Here is a 20,566-nt window from a genome sequence, read left to right as displayed (position 1 = left end):
ACCGCAAAAATAACACTGGGGAGGTAAGGACCACAAATTAATCTTTTATTGAGACCGCAGAGGGTTGTGAGCCTAAAATCCCAAAACATTTGCTTCGGTGTTTTAAAAAAGCAAATAGTTTTCAGAGAAATTTCAATAACAGGATGTTGAAGTGAAAGAAATTTCTGCCTCCCTGTTTCCTATTGGGACCGTGCAGAGGCATGATAACATGAAAGTTATATGACCACCTTGTTTTTGCTGTCTTTGTGATCATGAAATATGATTAGATTCTCTCCAGTGTTTATATGTGCTCTTGAAACTATTGCAACTGATAAAATGCCACTCGTATATTGTACAAAGGTACTGGTTTTTCTACCCTCCTGTTTTCTCAGGTTGCATAATTGTCAAGACAGATTAGCTTACTTTAGTGATCTTAATTTGGTAAAAAATCATTAAATCATCACGTTGTATTTCAGAAACCTTATAGTGAAATGTTTATTGTGTATGTAGAAAAATATATGAAAATATACAAAACATTTTAGCTTATAACCACAAGTATCAAGTATGCTGAAAAAGAGATACAAAACAATAACACAGTGGGAGCAATAAGTTCAGGGGGATACTGTTAGTTCCCCTAGAAATGAGCATCTTAATTGTGCCTTTATTGGCACTTTTCCTTTCATATTATGTTCATAGGAAATGGTACTCTTTTTTTTTTTTGACATTTTTTTTATTGTAAACAAATGGGATACATGTTGTTTCTCTGTTTGTACATGGAGTAAAGGCATACCATTTGTGTAATCATAAATTTACATAGGGTAATGTTGTTTGATTCAAAACAGTACTCTTTTGAAGAGTGGTTTTTTTTTTTTAAAATCCTCATTACATCTGTAAAACAAAAATTATCCCCAAATATAATTTAACATTGTGGAAGGTTGAGTCTATTAAGAGAAAAAAGCCATCATTCTGGAAAAGAAAATGTTATCACAATCATCTCCCCTTTTCTTAAAAGAAAGGCATAACCTTAGTACATGTGCCTTGAAACCTTACTATCTTAAAGGTATCCTGAGGTGTTTTTAGGTCACTTCTGTCTTTACCCTGGAATCCCCTAAGTTGGCATTTGTGTACAGATGAATCCTGCACAGCTACCCTTCTCCCAGCCCTTACAGGGCCCTACGTACATGTTCTGCCACCAAAAGAAGTTCATGTAGAGGGCCTGCATTGAGTTTTCTCAATGCCCCTATAAAACATACTCACTGTTGCCCATTTCTGGTGGGTACTTTTAAACCATGTGCTTCTGTTCCCAAAAGTTGAGTGGGAACTTTGCCACTTGCCACAAAGTCAGTTTAGTTGTTTCCGAACATATATGATCAGTTCTACTTCTAATTGCATTAATTAATTAAATGTCATATAAACTAATAATATGCACAAAAAAATAATTGTTTCTATGAAAATTAAATTGAGACCTGAAGGGCACTCCCTTGAAAAAAACATTTTTGCTTTCAAACACAATAGGGAAAATCTTGAGAATCTAGACAACTCTTGCATTCTAATAGCTATGTGAGTCTCTGGCTCTTGTTCATAAATGGTGATTGTAGATGATGGATTCAGAGATTGATGTATAAAAGACTTTTCAGACCATAATCGAAACTTCTTGATCATGCATGAAAAGATTGGTTGATTAATGTATATTTATAAGGTTAAGTTTAATAAAATATGCAAGGGGTATGTGTGTGTGTGTGTGTGTGTGTGTGTGTTAGTTTTAACATCTTTTTCCTGACAGATTTCTACTAACCAACTCTTCACTGCTCCCCACTCATGATTTCAGTTCTTTTTTCCTTGACTCTTAAGTTAGGATAAGCCTTCCCCCAGCAATAACACTCCCTTATTTCTCTTTTCTTCCATTGTTCCATTTCGACTGCGATCATCTTACTGACAGCTCACCTCTTACTGACAGCTCACCTCTCACACACAACGTTTCTCCTTGAGCTTATAGGTTCTTTCAGCTTTGGTGACATCTGCATCCCCTTCATTTGCCTTCAGCATTAGTACATGTGTGTAAATATAGGCTGGAGACAGGAATCAGCTTGTAACCATAGTGTGTTGAGCTAGGAAAGTAGAGTAGAGATCATGATTTTTTTTTTTTTCTTTTCTTATTCATTATTATTAAGACCTAAATAAAACAATTCTGAGAATTTTTTTTGCAAAGTGCCATTTTGAAAAAAATGATGTTTTCCATGTTCCTAAATATATGCATTTATTTTTAACTGGTACATAACATTATACGTATTTATGGGGTACACTATGATATTTTGGGTACATGTATTGAAAAACAGTCAGGTCAGGGTAATTGGCATATCCATCACTTTAAACATTTACCATTGCTCTAGTTTTTGCAAATGATTAAAATTTCTTTACTAGCTGTTTAGAAATATACAATTAATTGTCAGTAGCCACAGTTACCCTTCTGTGCCCTAAAACAGAGGGAGCTGTTTCTCCTATAGAACGGAGACCTGGTATCCTTTCTTCATCCCTTCTTACCCCACACACTTCTCAGGCTCTGATAACCACCACTCTGCTACTTCTGTGCCATCAACTTTTTAGTTTCCACACATCTGAGAACGTGCCATATTTGTGGTCCTGTGCCTGACTTATTTCACTTACTATAATGTCCTCCAGTGCCATCCATGTTGCTACAAATAACAGGATTTAATTATTTTTAATGACTGAATAATATCCCATTGTATATTTTTACCATTTTTTTTTTATCCATTTTTTTGATCGGTGGACAGACCACATGTTTTTATAAACTAAGTATCCCAGAGTTTCAAAACCTGGAAAATGGTTCTAGGTTGGGCAAAATACTTAACAAGTCAAGCGTAATTTCACAATTTCTGAAATGTGAATACCATCTAAAAGAATTATTGATGAATCAAATAGGATGCAAATAATATCTGGCATATTGTTGGTATTTTGTTAATGCTAGTAGACTCTGAATATTTCTAAACTGTTTCCTTTCATTTTTCGTTTTTGAATAAAGTAGAGATCCTGGCAGTGTCCAACCACATGAATTATACGGGGGACTATTGTGTAAGGAACTTCCCAAATTTCAAAATGCTGCTAAAAAGGTTTTTAAAAGATGAGTTTGTCTAATAGCAAAACAAACTGAATACTGATAAGTCTTTTCTTCTTTTAGGCGATAGTTTTTGTTATGCTTTGATGTGACCTTGCCATTTTGAATGCTGTGTTTACATTTGTTAGTTAACTTTTTGCCACTGTACTTCACTTTGTCTTTTGGTTTGAATGAAATTTGAAATGAGGAGTCTGCTTTCATAGAAAGCACACACCGCAGGGTCCTGTATCCAGAAAATCTTGTAGAATAGCTGGGTTACTCGTGGTTTTCATTCACCTGGTTTACCTGGTACTGCACTGTCAGTACTTCTGTTGGCTCTTCAACAGCTTAAAGCCCATAAAAATGCAGGCTTGGCTAGCAGGTTTAAATCCATCTGAGGGCATGTAATGGATCATACAGGAAAGATATATTTTGTTTTCATTGTGTGTGGTTGTGAACTGTGTCAGTAAGTCAAAGGCAAAGATTTTAATTGTTACAGAAAGGACAGTTAAAAAGGTGTTTAGCCTAAATTTCTTTCCTGAATGCCAAATATCATTCCAGAGGAGAAAGATGCCAAGTTTTTACTGATTAGTTCATTATAGAATAGAGAACACATAGCCAAGATGAAAAGGCAACATGATTTTGCATTAGATTCATAACTGCATGTTATAAAGTAGCTTTAAAAGTTACCCCATTAGTACCTTTTAAAACTACCCATAAAATGCCACTTTACATCTGGCATCAGTTCTATTAATTTGACTATTATGAATATGTAGGAATATTTTTGAAAACTCCTGTGGTCTTGTAAAGCCTCCAGGCCCTTATTAGCAGAAAAATCTTGCCTTCTGCCAGGGCATGGAGCCAAGATAAGATCCTTAAGTAGATAACATTTAGTGTTTGAAATAATAATAATGAAAGAAAAGTCCACATGGAGCTTTCAAGTTGTTATCCATTTGAAATATCCAGTATGGAGTTGGAGGCCGAGGGAGAAGATTAAGCAGATGTCAGGTTTGTTTCAGCAGGATGCACCTTTCCTCTGAAGTGTTTTACGCCCAGCATCATGGGAGAGGCAGTGACTAATTCTTCTGATCCATCTGTTGCCTTGGGAGACACTATGGATTGGCTCCTCCAACTGTTAGCCTCACAGGTGGTGACCAGTGAACTTGGGAAGATTATGGCCTTTCCTTCCCTCATGGGGTCTTTCACTTGCCTTTCTGTCACATGGGTCACCTTGGACTCAAGCCTTCCCCTGCAAACGCCCCTTCTTCCCACTACCCTGCCCTGGTGGTGGTGGGAGAGTCTGGGTACAACTTGTTTAATTTAAACAACAAAGAAAAAAATAGGCTAGGCTTTTATATATACTGGTCTGTCATTGTTTTCCGGGAGCCTCATTTTTCCAGACTCTTTCCCTAACACTTTATTCCTTGTTTCCCTATCTTTTCTGAGGAAGAGCTTAAAGACACTTCCTGTGTTGGTTGCTAGTATATCTTAAGCTAATGTCTTAACACTTTGAGGGTCAAGCCAATCCCAGCTAAGGTGGAAAGAAGTTACAACTAGTTCCTTACTTTGAGTAGAGCAGTTGTTTCCTCAAGATCTTAGAGTTGTACACCAAGACATAGAGCTGGCATCTTTTTGTGAACCCCAGAGTTGTCTCTTAGGAATATTGAGTTAAATTATCACCATCCAATAATTCCCTTCCCTTCCAGCCTTAACCTGCCAGTTCTCTCACTCACAGCCAGTTGGCTCGGTATCTAGGTAGGAGGAAACATGGCTGCATTTCTTAAAACTGGTCCTTCTCCTCTTGTTTAGCATAGCTGGTGTCTTATTTTGTGTTCAGATAAGGTAAAGTTTGTCTGCCTCTGCTTCTGTAAGTAGTATATATTCGAAACCTTGATTCTGACTGTGGAGGAGTTACCTACTCTCCAACCATCACCTCTGCCTTTTTCTTTGGTTCCCCTGTGTTTGGTTTTCCTGCAGCTAGACTCTGTCTCCCTGTGTGGGAATCCAGTCAACTCTTGCAGTGTTGTACCAGTGAAAATTCTGTGAACTGCTTATGAGTCATCTTCCTCATCTGGAAAGAAGTAGGAATTGTGTCATTGAATGATTTGATAAGAATTCCTGTGAAGGGTAATTAAAATGACTGTAAATCTTTTTTTTTCCAATATAAAGCTCTATAGGAATGAAAACCATTATTAATCAATGCTGAAATACTTTCAAGAAAAGCACTAAATAATCAAAAGCAATTGATTATATATGTTTAAAAATCAGTGATGTCAGTTGTAACTCAAGTTGGGGTTATCACTTCTTAATTGCTCTGATTTTCTGTGTTCTTAAAGTATATTCGATTATTCCTATTAAATGATTGGTGCTTAAAAGAAAAGCGCATAGCTAATTATTTTATAGAGGCAATCCTAACTCATTTCTTGTTCAACTAGCATTGCTTCTCCCAGGCAATTAAATGTAGTTATGTCAGGCATAGCTGCTGAGAGAAAGGAAGAAAGGTCTCGAAAGTATTATAATCTTCAGTCATTGGCCTTTTCATAGCATATAACCTAAAACATTCAAACCTGCACAATTATGTTATCGAATAATTTTGAAATTGCAGGAAAATCTTCTTAGCATGGAGTAGATGATATAATGCTCCTAGGAAAGACGGTGTTTCAGGTAAGAGTACTGAGGCTTGGAGACAGAGCAGTCAGCATTGGTGGGCACCACCTTCATGAGTAGACTTCACACATCCTCAGATCGCAGAAACATCCATTGGTAAGTCCTATAGTGCGTCCCATAAAACTTTAGAATTGAATTTGAAACATGTAGTTAAGGAACACTTGCGAAAGATCTTATCTGTCACTAGGTCCCAACTGGCTGTTACACTCGTCTAATTTCCTCAGTTATTTGAAAGTTGAGTAGAGAATGTAATCTTTCACTGATACATTAGGATGAGGTAGGAGAGACACGCAGAGTGGGTATTCCTGATGCAGATGGATTGCACTAGCTATACAAGCACCTCTGAAGAGTCCACATCAGCTCATAAAGACATCTCTTATAGAAGGTTACAGAGCTTTACATTTTTTTCCTGTCATTTTTTGTTATGTTTACAGTGAGTTTTATAAAGATATGAAAGTCACACTTACAGTGACCCAAAGCTGGGAGGGGTAGTATATTCCACTTAATCCCAGAATTATGAGAAAAATTCTTAACAAGTAGAAATGCTAGCCTAAACCTAGGAACATGAAATTTAATGAAGATAAATATAAATCCCTTCATTTGAAATCAAGTAATTATTTTGTCTAATAAAAGTTTAGGGAGATCAGCCTTAGAGACAGTTTATATGGATGTAAAATCATCTTGGGGGTTTTGTCAACTGTATTGAGCTAATTTAAAACTGTATTAATAGAAAAATTGCATATCAGTCACGGAAAATTACAGTTCTCCCATCAGACTGCATCTATTTTGAGTTTGGTGGTACATTTTAAAGATGCCAACAAAATAAAAATGCCAGTTAGAGAGCAGTCTCTGGACCCTGAAGGTAATACAAGCATCACCAGGCTGGTTTAATACAGGAAAGATTAGGAAGAGATGTATTAATTATCTTTATTTTTCAAATAGTGTTCTTGCAAGTTTCTCAGAGTTTTCTATTGGCAGTGAATTTGGCTTCTTGGCACTTAGGGAGGGACCTCTCCAGTGAGCAGGTTGGACATTGGTCCTGTGAGGTTCCCTTTCCCCTGCAGGGGGCGCTGATTCAAGATACCACAGACGTGCCCTCCTGAAACCACCCGTCGATTTCCATAGGGTTTTGTCTTTTTCTTTTGTTGTTTTCTGTCTTTAACCTTATATAGCACACAGGCATCGATGTACCTAAATGTAAATAGTAAAAGTGGAAGAAATATAAGAACACATATGTACTAAAACCTTAACTTTTACAAGCCTGCATAATTTCTGCTTGTTTGTTGGACATCTGTCACATACATGTTTTCCTTCTGCCAACTTCCTCTATAGAGAACTACATTTAATCCTGACAGAGAGTTACATATATTTTTACCCTACCTTGTTTTAACAAAAATAGAGTAGCTCATAGAAATAAAGCTGACGTACAACAATATAAGATTGGATCTCAAGAGGTAAGATGAAAAGTGCGTCAGGGACCTGCCCATAGATTGGCATGTTTTCTCATGAAAATGTTAATAGATGTATGTAGATGAAGTGGGACAAGGATTCCATGTGCTCACTTTGTGCTGCTGTTTAGTTCTAGTTCTAGTTAGTCTGTGCCTTAGAGTAATAATTCCCTCATACTGTTCACCCTCCCTGCAAACTAAAGTTCTGCCACCTTATTACCTGATTTACTACTATTTATAGGAACCTGTTCTCCTTCCTTTTTTTTCCCCCCTCTAATTTTCTCTTTCCTAGAAATTATCCAGAATTTTATACACACAGATGATCTGTCATCTAGAAGGTATTGATTGGTCTGCCTTTTACAGCATTTTCTACTCAATTACCTAGGAGAGTAGGTAAGACTAAGCAAATAATCCAGCAGTAGCTACTACTAGACTATTGCTAACTGTTGTCATTGGGTGAACTGTTATGTCTTGATCTGGTGATAATTACATAAGTGTATCCACATGAAAAAAATGATTGAACTACATAACTAGATTTGTGCACTTTACTACATGTAAATTATATCTCAATATAACCTATTAAATTTATTTGTCTTACTATTATAGAAGAAAATTATTTTGATGACTGATTACTTTATACTTCTAACTTTGTTTTTAGAAAAGAAACTTCTGCCAGGTGTGGTGGTACTTGTAATCCCAGCTACTTAAGAGGCTGAGGCAAGAGGATGGCAAATATGAGTCCAGCCTGGGCAACTTAGTGAGACCCTCTTTCAAAACCAATAATAAGGGATGGGGATGTAGCACAGTGTAGAGGCATGCATGAGTTCTGGGTTTAATCCCCAGTGGTGGGGGAAGGAGGGAGGGAAACTTTGTTTCCTCTTATCTAATATTTTAGAGCAATTATTGCATTTGTGTTTGAAGAATTGTTGGTGCATGTGAAACATTGATACAAAGGCAGATCAACTTCAAACCATAAGAAACACTGTAAACCACTGAGGTCAGGAGTCCAATCTGGATTGTCTATCAGTTGCCCAGTGTGCTAATACATTTTCAGGCACATGGTAAGCATGCAAAAACAAGTCAACATAAAATTTTTATGCATATTAAACTTGCTGATTTTTATATAAGCAATTAGTTTATGATTATTTTAGACTTGTCTTTCTGTATCAGTCATATCTTTATATGATTACATCTCCATTTTCTTTTATATTAATGCTGCTTTTCTCTATTAGTGGATGTTAATCTATATTACAAGGTTTTAAGTTTTGCTTTCAAAGCCCTATCTATATTTACTACTTTGGGGAAAAATTAATATCCTACTTTGAGTATTCTATTTAAACTTATCACCTTTTACCTTCAAATACCTCAACAGATTTTTCTAATTTATATCCTTCTTAATGTAACACTATCAAATCTACTACTATTTTCTTTGGCTAATGTTTCACATTTTATCTGTAAGTTCGTTGGAAAGATTGCTGCCAAACTCACCATTAAATGTTCCTGGTTGATTCTCATAACATTTCCATTTTAGGAACTGCTATAATGGTCTGATGGGCCAAAGTATTACATAGTGCCCCAAAGTATACATAACTTAATTACATTTTAATCTTCAAAAATAAAGGAACTGAATCAAATTGCCTTACTAGACAGAGTAAGAAAGGAAAAAATTGTCGCATGGGCAACTGTAAATATATGTTCAGTGCAGTTTTTATTTTTTTTAAAGAGCTTTTATAGACATACAGTTTATCCACTTGAAATTTTCAATTTAATGATTTTTAGTATATTATAGGGCAGGTGCAACCATTACTACCATCAATTTCAGAAAGTTTTCATTGTCCCCCATGTAAAGGCCATACCCTTTTAGCTATTAACTCTCAATTTTCCCATTGCCTCTAGCCTTAGGCATCCACTAATCTACTTCCTGTCTCTAGATTTGCCTATTCTGGATAATTTGTATATCTGTGGTATCATATAAAATGTGATCTTTGGTGCCTGGCTAATTTCAAGGTTATCCATGGTGTAACATGAACAGAACTTTATTCCTTTTTATGGCTTAATAGTATTCTACTGTATGGATTTACCACATTACATTTATTAATCTTTAGTGAACATTTGGATTATTTTTACTTTTTGACTGCTGTAAATAATGCTATTATAAATAGTTGAGTGCCAGTTTTTGTGTGGATTCAGTGCAGTTTTACATGAATGTGTTATTGATGAAACATTACCTTCTGATTCTACAGCATCTTTCAGAGTTCTTGACATTTTGGGTCAGCGTGTAATTTTCCCTTTTTTCCATAACTCTGAACATCTTAAGAGGTTTTGGAGAATTTTAGTAGCTATTGAGGGAAATGGGTTATATCTCTCCCTGGTGGAATGTGCCATTGGGTAGATTATTACTGATATTCCTCTTGCTACAAAAAAAAAGGTAAATGGTGTTGCCATTTACACATCTTTTACACATCCTTATTTTTGGGGTGATAACTCTGTCCTCAGTTCGCTGGCATGTAACTGTTATGAGAAACTATCCTGAAGGATTCCATCTTTTGGGATCATTTTTTCTCTTATCTTCCTATTTACTTTTTTGTCTTTGACAATTACCTTCCTGTTGTCGTCTTTTAAATGGAGAGATTCTTTGGGAGGGAAAACAGGGAAAAAAAAAGATCCTACGATTCTTCCTCAACCTTTGAGTTTTCCATTTAGCCAACTGTACAGTTTTGTTATTTGATAGCCTAAATCTTCAAAAGAAGAAATAAAGTGCCGACTTATAACACATCCAGGACTTAATCTACCTTTTCATTTGGGGGTTTATACAAGAAATCGCTTTGGTTAAAGATTCTAATGTCGGTAATTCTTCTAGGTGATACTCAAAAGCATTACTCTTTGCAGATGTCCATTTGAACTTAAAGCACACGTTTATTTGATTTGGTTAGGTATTATTTTGAATGGCTGTGATATTACAGCCCTTCCCATCTCTACTACAAAAACAACCCAGTCCTATATTTCCGTTTTCAGATCTTGAACTGCCAGATATCTAAAATTTACCCACTTTAAACTTGAACTTCTGAAACAGTGAATCAAGCTCCCTACAGCTTTCCTGTAGGAGTTTGCAGTGACTTAGTAATTGTGAGTTGGTAACTGTTTTCCAAGAATCATTTCTAAAATGTTGCTTTATCAGGGGAAGTAACAATTGGTTTTTGTTTGTTTTGGTAAAGTGTAATTTTATTTATACTTGAGTCTTAACAATATAATTGTCATGAAGCTCACTCTTCAAGATAACATATGATAGTTATGTCTTCCACAGTAACTCTGAGAAATTTGGGTAAGGTCAGAACACTGCTCTTACACGAGATAAAATTCTTTAGTTGCAAAAGGACAGTGTATTAGAGGAACAGAAAACTACAGCTAGTGAATGAACTCATTAAACTTATTTCACACCCCCACCCCTGCAAAAGATCCCAGCTCCCCCCAAAAAATGTTTGTTGTGTTTATAAACAAAAATAGACCAAGGGAAATAATGTGGTAAGCTAAATCAGAGAAATCTGGTTGCTGTGCTAGGTACCCACAGAGCAGTGGTCAGCACACTTCAGCCCAAGGACAAATCTGTCTCACCACTTGTTTTTATAAATAAAGTTTTATTGAACACAGACATGCTCATCTGTGTACATTTTTGTCTGTGGGTGCTGTGCTGTGGGTCAGAGGTGAATAGTTCAGAGACTATATCACCTATAGTGTCTATAATATTTACTGTTGGGCCTTTCATAGCAAAAACCTCCAAACCCCTACTACACAGGGTACAAAGTAAGACAGTCTTTCTGTTCTCATCCTTGTCTTTATCTTTTGGGAGTTTAACTCATACACAAGGCAAAATATAGACTAGAATTCAGGAATGAAAAGAACATGGAAGGCCATCTTAATAAATGAAGACGATGAGAAGCAGAATTTCACCATAGGAGACAGTAATGAATATCAGGATAGCACAGAACCCGTGAGCCCTTCATTCATTATCCAGGTTCAGTGTGGGACAGTTTGAAAGTTTATATATATATCCAGAAAGTGGCCTGGCTTTCACCATAGGAGCAGAGTGGCCAGTGCTAAAACCATAAAAGGCAATCAACAATTCTTACTGGGAGTTCTCTTGAGCCTGGAATATTCGGTGTGGTCAGATATTCACTTGGCTGTATCATTCAAGTGCATCTTTAGAATAGAAACTTGGGGCATCTGTGGAATGGGGTCTGTCATCTCCTGTGATGTCTGTGGCAGCTGAAAGCTTCTATAAATAGGCTTTGTCCACTCCTGCAAGGTTCATTACTCTAGCCATTGGGCCTCTAAACAAATCTTGATGACAGGAACCAGACCAATTCCTTATTGGTCTTTCTTTAGCAAAGCTGTAGCCAAGGAGGAGAACACCCCACCCCCAACACACAAATGCACACACATTTCAGAGGCTGACTTGTTTGACTCTGGGTTTATTGGCTTCCAAGGGAGTAGACTTGGGACTGCTGACCAGAGGGTTATTTGAATGGTCCACTCTTAGATATGCTGTGCCTTGAAAACTTTGCTTCAAACATTATTTTATGTCACTTCAGGCACAGAACAGACTTCCCCCTAAACATAAATCGACTGATAACACCCCTCTTATATTCACTGATTCTGATGGCAAACTCAGGTGTCTTTCACATGGTGCTTTCTGGGCCCTGTTGACTAAATGTCATGCATCTGTGTGCGTTCTGTGTATGAACTACAGAAATGGCAGTGCCAACTGGAAGTGGGCATTCATTCAGTTTCAATCTCAGGGACTGCAGTGCTGTCCCATTAAAACTTGAGTGGAGTGATAGGCCAAGTCACTAAAGGAGGGATGGGATCTGACTATCTCAGGAGGTGGAGATTCTAGTTTGCTCCCAAATGCTCCTAAGAGTATCCGTGCCTGAGAGAGATCACTGAAATGTATCTTTCAGACCAAAAGTATCATTTCAAGATGGCTTCAGAATTCTAACTTTATTAAAATGGAGGGCTTTGTCAATTAGTGGTGATTTTTACAAGACTCCTGTAGATGACCTTTTAAAGAAGCATTAGCTTTGAGTAGTGACTGTCAACTTGGGGTAGTTTTTAAAATGTACTGATACATTTGGTACTTCCTGAAGGCATTTTTAATTGTCATGTTCTGGTTGTGTGTGTGTGTGTGTGTGTGTGTGTGTGTGTGTGTGTGTGTAGGGAGATGAGCAAAAAATTCTTGGTTGAGATTTCAGCATTTTAGGAAAAATTATGAAAACTTTCTAAAATCCTTTTGGACATGAAAAAAAGTATTTCTTACCCTTTTGTGAAGTTCTCAGTTGAACCAAGAAAAAATGTTTTGTTTACATATTTCAAACATAATTATTATGAAAACATCTGAAAAGTACAGAATTATTTTATAAAGAAGATTAAAAAGCACAGTAGTCCACCATTCATTTCTACCTATTCTTCAAGATTGGAAATATAATGGACTAGGTTGGTTTATCTGTGAGAACAGTCTTAGGGAAATCAACTGAAAGACAAATTTTTCTTGGGCTTTCACCCTGCTTCTGTTATCTTTTCCTAGTCCCTGCTCTTTCAGATAGTACTTCTGTCACATACAGTTTAGGCTCAGTTTATCAGAAGGTGATAAATTGGACTATAAATACCTGAGTAGAATTCCCAGCATCAGGAATTTTTGCTGATATTTAAATAGAGTGAGGAAAAAGTTCTATGCAATTCTTTGTTATTTTCAGTGTGTGTTATTAGCTAAGAGATTTTTATAAAGTACCTTTGTTCATGGTAGATTTCAATAATAAATAAAACTATTTCATAACTTCACAGTCTGAATCTAGAGGTAGCACTTTACTTTTCTGGATAGTTTTAGTTTATTACAAAAGAAAGAGAGAAGAAAAGACCAGATAATTGACACCATCACATAATGGTATCCCCAAACTTCAAAAGCCCCAGGAGGGTGCACTTGGGAGTGCTATATTTTGTGTGCTCTTAGTGAGTTAAATTTGGTTTGGCAGAGAATTTTTAGGAGTAGATAAGGCTCTGTAAGTAAAACTTTGCAGTTTTAGCCAAAGAAAACAGACTGTAGATTTGATGACTCTATTTGATTTATTAGTGCCATATGCAGGGCCTTTTGATCTTCAGGATTCAGTCAACCAACGAATTGATATTTATCAGAATTCCATCACATGGGAAGAAATCTTAATTTGCCTGTAGTGTTGATACTAATATAATTATCCAACACCTGCATCCTATTCATGGTAATTGTGTTAGGTTATATTAAATTTTGATGATAGGTACAGACTGAACATTAGAAACAAGTTTTTGGATAGCATTAACATTGAAAATACTCTCATTTATTGTGTACACAAAACCTGCTTTCTTTTTCTTTATAACAAACCTCCTACTAGCAGTTGAGGAACTCCTTGTGTGTAGTGATTGTGGTTATTAAAAGAAGAAAAGAGGGAGCTGGGATTGTAGCTCAGTGGTAGAGAGCTTGTCTAACATGTGCAGTACTGGGTTTGATCCTTAGCATAATAAACAAACAAACAAATAAATAAGTAAAACAAAGGTATTTTTTAAAAGGGAGAAGAAAAATTGCTTGTTATTGATGACTACATGAGCAGACAGCATATAACAATAACCACTCATAGTCTTTGTCAGGGAATATAAAGGAGTTTCAGCTAAATTTGAGGTTTTGTTCCCTCTCTGAATCCTTCGTGATACTTTCATAAAGTAAACTACAGGATAAATGTTTCTGCAATCGAGCAGTCAGTACCCATCAGTTTTTGTCCTTTTATCATCAAGAGAAGTTAACATTTGACAGAACTGAATAAGTCTGTAAAATTGAAGTAAACTATCAAGAATGGTATCATGATATTAGTATTTTCTTTAGGTGGATCTGTTTCTTGAGATTCTTGAGGAAAAATTCTGTACTCAAGCAATAGGATTTCCCTAGTGAGTTTCACTTTCTATTTTCTGTAAATTCTCAATAAGTACCTGACCAGGCAGTTCTTGCCTATAGATGAACTGTATTTAGATTTTTGTATAGAGGTTTTTTTCCTTATCTGTCAGACATTGACAGACATTTTATCAGCTCCCTGCTATAGGTAAAATTTTCAGAGGAAATAAAATGTGGATCAATCCCAAAGAAGTTGCCTTATTTCCTCAAGTGTCAGATGTATTCAGGGAAGGCTATCATGGAGGAGAGGCTGGACAAGCCAAATGGACTCAAGACTTGTCTTCTTGAAGATGACAGTAGGTAACATCTAGGTCATGTATTCCATGCTCTGTTCTAACTGCTTTGCAGTATCTACCTACATTAACTATATGAATTGGTACCACAATCAATTCCATGACTCCAGTTCAGAGATGAAGGGAACAATGATAGATTCTATTACTCAGGTCACACAGATAGAAAGTGGAGGAAATGGGGTTCAGATTAGGTCTTATATTTCCAGAACCTGATGCCCCGAATCACTACATTATTCGATTTCCTCTACCACTGTATTTATCTGGAGTCTTCAAAATATTTGACATTTAAGATAAAAATGTAAAATCGGTGTCAAAAGTGAAATATAATTATTTTAAAATTGTTTGCCATTTTAATTATCTTTCTGTCATAGAGCTGATAGCTGCATTTGCTTTCTGCTTCTTACCTGCTAACTTATCTCAGTGTGTGTGTGTGTGTGTGTGTGTGTGTGTGTGTGTAGAAAGAGAGAGAGAGAGAGTCACAGGTATAGTTGGTAGCCTCCTAATGTTTCTTTTATTTACTGGTGAATGTCCCTGATGCTCCAGTTTTGAGTAGGCTCTTGAAGTTCATGTTCAACATCTTTACCTTTTTACTCTGTCACCATTTTTGTTTGTTTTTCCACGCACACAAAAATGTTATCCTCTGTAGTGACTTTTCCCTGTTTATAAAATAGAAATGTGTGCTATTACTGATAGGAGGGGCAGGCCCTACAGTTAAAATACCCACAAGACAAATAGATCCTGGAACCTTTGCATAGTCATTTATTTGTTATGTGCTTCCTAAAACCCTACAGAATCAAGTTGGTGTCAGGCTTACTTTAGAAAAATGTTCTGGAATACTAAGCCAGTGTGATTCAAGATCCAAGTATACTAGGAGATAGTTAAGGGGTTGACATATGATCTCTAGCAGAATGTCTGCTTACTGTGCATACAGTAGTATCAGATGGAAGAAGCTATTTCTAAAACAGGGGTGGATGTTTGCTTCTGATTAGCCTGTGGGGTGTGTGTGTGTGTGTGTGTGTGTGTGTTGGATGAATGAGCAATTGCGAAGTCATGACCATGTGTTTGCTGTCATTTAAACTGCCAATCTAATCTAAATATACATGTGGGTGCCTAAGGAGAAGTCTTTCTTTTCAAGAGGATCATTCTTACAGCTTTCAATTCCTTGCTGACACATGTGAACTTTCGGGCAATTCTCTATTCCTGAGGGCTACTCTACTTTCTTAAAAGAGGTGAGAATGATTCCTTTACTTGCTGTTTTTCTGGTTTTTAAAGGCCAGCTATATGTAAAGTTTATTTACTGTGAGCAGTAACTTCATAGGAAAGATAGTTTCCAGGATGTTATACAAGGTAATGAAAAAGTGAGCGTGAGAAGAGTGATCGGACAAGTAAAAGCCACAGGGTGTTTTGATTTATGGAAAAAATCAGGAAAGTCTTATTGATTTTTAGATGACTATTTTGTATATAGCATAATTAATCTAATTAAGAGAAGATAGAGAAAAGTTTATAAATAGGAGCTAAGATTTTAGAATACCTCATAATATAATATGGAACCCTGATGTGCATTTTCCCCTAGAGGATTTAAGGTAGGGAAAGATATGTTGCTTTTCTAACTTCAGAGCACTTACACATATTTTATCTACCGGTGAATTCTTAAAATGCATATTTAAAGAAGTAAAAGTTTTTCCCACTCATGATTATATTATTAAACAATTTTTTATTTTCTTAGAGAAGTTAAAGATTAGAACTTGAAGTACCTAAGTCTAAAATGTATCTTTTCACTGAGAGAATAATAATACTGTTCTTTCATGTTTCATAATTAAATAGCTTATCATATTTTGAAAAGTCATACATTCAAAATGTTTTCCCCATTTACATATTTTAGATGTAAGAGCAAAATACTTCTAAACTTAAACCCCCCCCAGAATTCCAGAATATTCTTTGTGATCTAGTCATTAGAATATTTGATAAAAATCACTTATCACTTAATTGTACATTAAAATATTTCCTTACAATTTTCAGTGACTTATGACTGTAAATTCTAACACAAGTTTTTTGGTTTTTTTTTTTTTTAACTTTATTTATTTAATAGTTATAAGCCTGTTCAAATGGAATTTGGGTTGGCTTACAGGTTAATATATGTGGCAAATATAATCTAAAATAAATAGTCACAAAACTTAAGAGAATGTAGCATTCATTCTGTGCCAGCCAATTTTTATACATGGGCAATAATGTCTTCCATTTTTTTCTTAAAGAGATATGACAGTTATGGAGTTTTATTTTGGGAATATCAGAACGCATGCACATTCATCTGCAGAAAGAAATTTTCCTGGAGCCATATTCAAGGAGAATTTGTCATGCAATTCTCTGTGAAATAAATTCAGTTGCATGATGTCCAGATAGTCAATATTATGTATAAATGGGTAAAGTAGTCACATGTAAATGCTAATCTCCATAAATTAAAATCGTTTTTCTGTCTTACCTAGATGTGGAGATATCTAAAGGCTTAAAAAATGATTTTTTTGGGGGGGCGGGAAACATTTCTTTTTGAAATGTTCTCATTCCAGCAAGCTTTCAGAGAAAACAGAAACTGCTCTTGAGTCACTTTCATACCAAACAGGAGTCACATTTAGTAAATTACATTTTAGAGCAGTAAGTGGAGCCTTAGTGCTCCTTCAAAGCTGCTCTCTCCTCTCCTCGCCCTCCCCTCCCTATTGCTCAGCCCATACAGAGAATTCTACAATTTGCTCAGTTTATCAGAAAATGCATGAAAGTAATTATGTCAATATTTCTAGTTTTCTTTCAGATTTTTAGATTATAAGAAACCAGCTTTTTTGACTAATTTGACTTTCAGGTTTTCAGTAGCTGTCTGAAAAGGAGGACATGATCTATTACTTATTTCACATTGTTCATAAGATAAAAGCCAGCCAGTCTCTTAGGAGATGTTTAACTCAAGTGAAGTTAAGTGAAATGTAGGAGCTGTGTTTTCCACTTTCTTTTTAGCCATTGGGGTTTTTGTTTGTTTGTTTGTTTTGTTTTGTATAGTGGATAAAGTAATAAGTAGCTTTTACTACATAAGCAAGAAATTTTAATGGTATGTCATAAACTATATGTCTTATATCATATACATATTTGAAACGTGCCTGTCTGCTTGCGTGCGTATAGTAAGGTTTGTAGAGTTGAGCTTTTCCTGAATAATGATTCCATGAGTAGGAAATGCTTCTGTTTTATGAAGATGAAAAACAAGTTGAGGCTCTTAATCATTCTTGAGATACTAAAATTGAATGTGTTTCTGAGCATCAATTCAGAAACCATTCCAAACCGTCCTCTTAGAATGCAGTAAATCATTTGCGCTGTTGCTCTAATTGAACAGCGTGGATCTTGGGCCCTCATTAACTTGTCTGTAAGGAACAGAAAATTGAGGAGAGCAAGAAAGAGGCCGAGGAGAAGACCTTTAGCCGGTGCTGTCCTGAGCTGCCATTGTCGAAGGACATCCTTTGAGCTAATTTCAGACCCATAAAAAAAAAAAATCTATTTAGTGATTAGTAACCAGTGGATAAGAGCAGAAAGCCCAAGTGAATAAAGACCATAAATACTGAAGCCTTTGGGATAACAGCCTGTAAAACTGTCAAAAAGCATTGCTTAAGTGACAAAAGATAGCCCAAAGTAACAAGAAGTGTTAGCTCACAAGGCAGTCCTCCATATTCATGGAGAGAAGACATAATTTAGTTTTCTTCAAAAACAGAGATTCTCTTGAATTCAGTACCTGCCCCACTTCATTTATTATTTGTTTTACATGGTGTCTATTTGTTTAAAATTTGTGGTTGACTGCCTTTGCTAGGAGGAATCACGATGCCTGTTTAAAGATAGCCTTGTTTCCAAAAGTAGAACCATGATTACTGAAACTTCTGTTTAGATCCATCAAGATCTACTTACTTGCTAAGAATGCAAAGTGAGTGGGTGAGAGAGAGAGAGAGAGAGTGTGTGTGAGTGTGTGTGTGTATGTGTGTGTGTGTGTATTTTTTAAAGGCAGATGGTTAGGAATCAGATGCTAACAAGTGCTTTTCTCTTATTTTTAAAGTCAAGTCTGAAGTTAGTAATTCTTAAATATTTCTCCCTAAATGGAAAACATTGGGTAAATAAAAACAGAAGAATGTAAGTTTATATTATCAACTGTTTTTGTTCTTCTTGCACAATATTGAGATTCAAATGATTACAGTCTTACCAGCCAGTACTTTAAATTTGTTTTTCGGGTTGAAGAAAATTCAAGACGATGAATCTCAGGTCTTTATTCTAAACTCCTATTGTTCTGACTGTGATGATGATTGTGTGGTATTTGAGGGGCAGCGTTAGTGGTTTTTTAAATATTGTGTTTTACTGTATAACCTTCAAATCCCAAATGTGTGTTTTAGTGATGTGATTTCAATGTATTTAAAGTACTGTGTTTCTTCAAGTTAGAGAATTTTATCAACTTGAGATATTTGCTTTTCAACATCCAGGCTGTGAGAACTAGAGGTGTCATTCATTGGGAGGGAGCAGATGTTAAAGGTTCTTGCCCCTTCCTCCCTAATCCCAAACACCCTTGAAGAAGAGAAATGTTCTATTACCCAAATAGGCATCTTTCTGATGGTGAGAAAAGGCGGTAAAAGGCAGTAAATCTGCCTTCTCATTATGAAGTGCAACAATAGATTGATTTATGAAGAAAAGCAACTGTTGGGCTTATGTAAGATGTGTGCATGGAAATGCAGGTTCCTTTAGAGCCTGGTAAGCAGTAGCATTCCTCCTATTCTTGACATGAATCTAATATTACTAATAGGGAATATGTGATTCTGAACGCCACATGTTTTAAAGGACTACACTGAGAACAAAAGATCCCACCTCCTAATGTTCTCCTATGAGAAAAGTCTCTTAAATGTGCCATGTTTTTGCTATTTTAGTTCATTTTCATTAAGATAGAGTGGACTTCTTAAAAATAGTTCCATTTTTATGAACTTTTTGTTAGGATATGCCATTTTAAGCAGAAATGAATTTAAGTAGCATATTTAGATATTAGACTGTTTATAAAAAGTTTCACTAAAACCACATAATTTTTAGTAAACACTATAAAGTCTCACAGCCAACAATGAAAGTAATTTTAAGCCTCACAGGGGATGTTATAAAGTATTTTGTGTTAAGTTTTTGTTTTAAGAAAATCTATATAATAATTTTGTGTTACTTTTTAGTAAGGAACTCTGTTATAGTATTTCTATTTAACTCTAAAAATTAAACTTTTCAGCCTTGGGATATAACTCAATGGTGTAGTGCTTGCCTTGCAGTGCAGGGCCCTAGGTTCAATGTCTAGCACCACAAAAACAAACAAACAAACAAACAAAACATCCCTAAATTTTTCAGCTCTAAGCTGATTTTGAGCATTAAATATAATAACATGCAAAATTCTAGATGTCTCTTAGTAAACTGCAGTGGTACTCTCCTATATATTTAGCACATGTCACTCCATAATTTGATATTTATATAATTGAGATTTGAATAGGTAAATTACAGAATTAAAACTGATAATTATCAATAGGGTTGGTATTAAAGTTAATTTCTCTCAGTAAACATGAATCTCTAATATATGTACATTTCCCAACTGTAGTAGTAGTCACTGTACTAATGTACAAGAAAATGCATACAAAATATTGAACATTTAAAAGGGACAGACGGACGAAAATATAAATGGAAGTTCGATTCTTTTCTTTTACCTTATCCTTATGGATTTTGTACTTATCTACATGTGCACATGTGTACATGCATATACCCAGGGAACTTTGGAGTCTCCTGATTTGGCTAGAGGAAAGGGCTCCAGTATTACCTGGAATATGCACTGCTATTCGCCGTAGGAAAATGCAAGGTTTACAAGAAAAATAATCCTTACAACTGTCAACAGCCTTTGTTGTATAAATTACAGTGAGAAGATGTTGAATTTTTGACCTGTCAGTGATTAGACAGTTTTAAAACAATTATTTCTTTCCCAGTAGATTTTTGTTATTTTGGAAGTCAAAGTACCATGGAAGTAAGATCTTAGCCAATAAAATGAACTTTCAATGCCACTGCCATAGTA

At 35.7% G+C, this 20,566-nt stretch overlaps 1 protein-coding gene across 5 annotated transcripts in view; it reads left to right on the top strand.

Annotated features, from left to right (window-relative positions):
• MLLT3 (MLLT3 super elongation complex subunit) overlaps positions 1 to 20,566 on the top strand; it is a 256,586-nt gene that overhangs the window by 208,664 nt on the left and 27,356 nt on the right. Inside the window, exon 1 of one of the 5 annotated variants that reach the window (XM_079112410.1) lies at positions 14,999 to 15,698. The exons of the other annotated variants lie outside the window; for them this stretch is intronic. The gene's annotated coding sequence lies outside the window, so the exon portion shown is untranslated. Of the gene's footprint in view, positions 1 to 14,998; positions 15,699 to 20,566 lie in introns of those variants that run through there. 5 annotated transcript variants of the gene reach the window in all.

Source organism: Sciurus vulgaris, assembly GCF_902686455.1.
Source record: "Sciurus vulgaris genome assembly, chromosome: 15".
Classification (NCBI taxonomy): Eukaryota; Metazoa; Chordata; class Mammalia; order Rodentia; family Sciuridae; genus Sciurus; species Sciurus vulgaris.
Note: the sequence above shows the minus strand (reverse complement) of the source record. Positions and strands in the feature narration are given on the sequence as shown.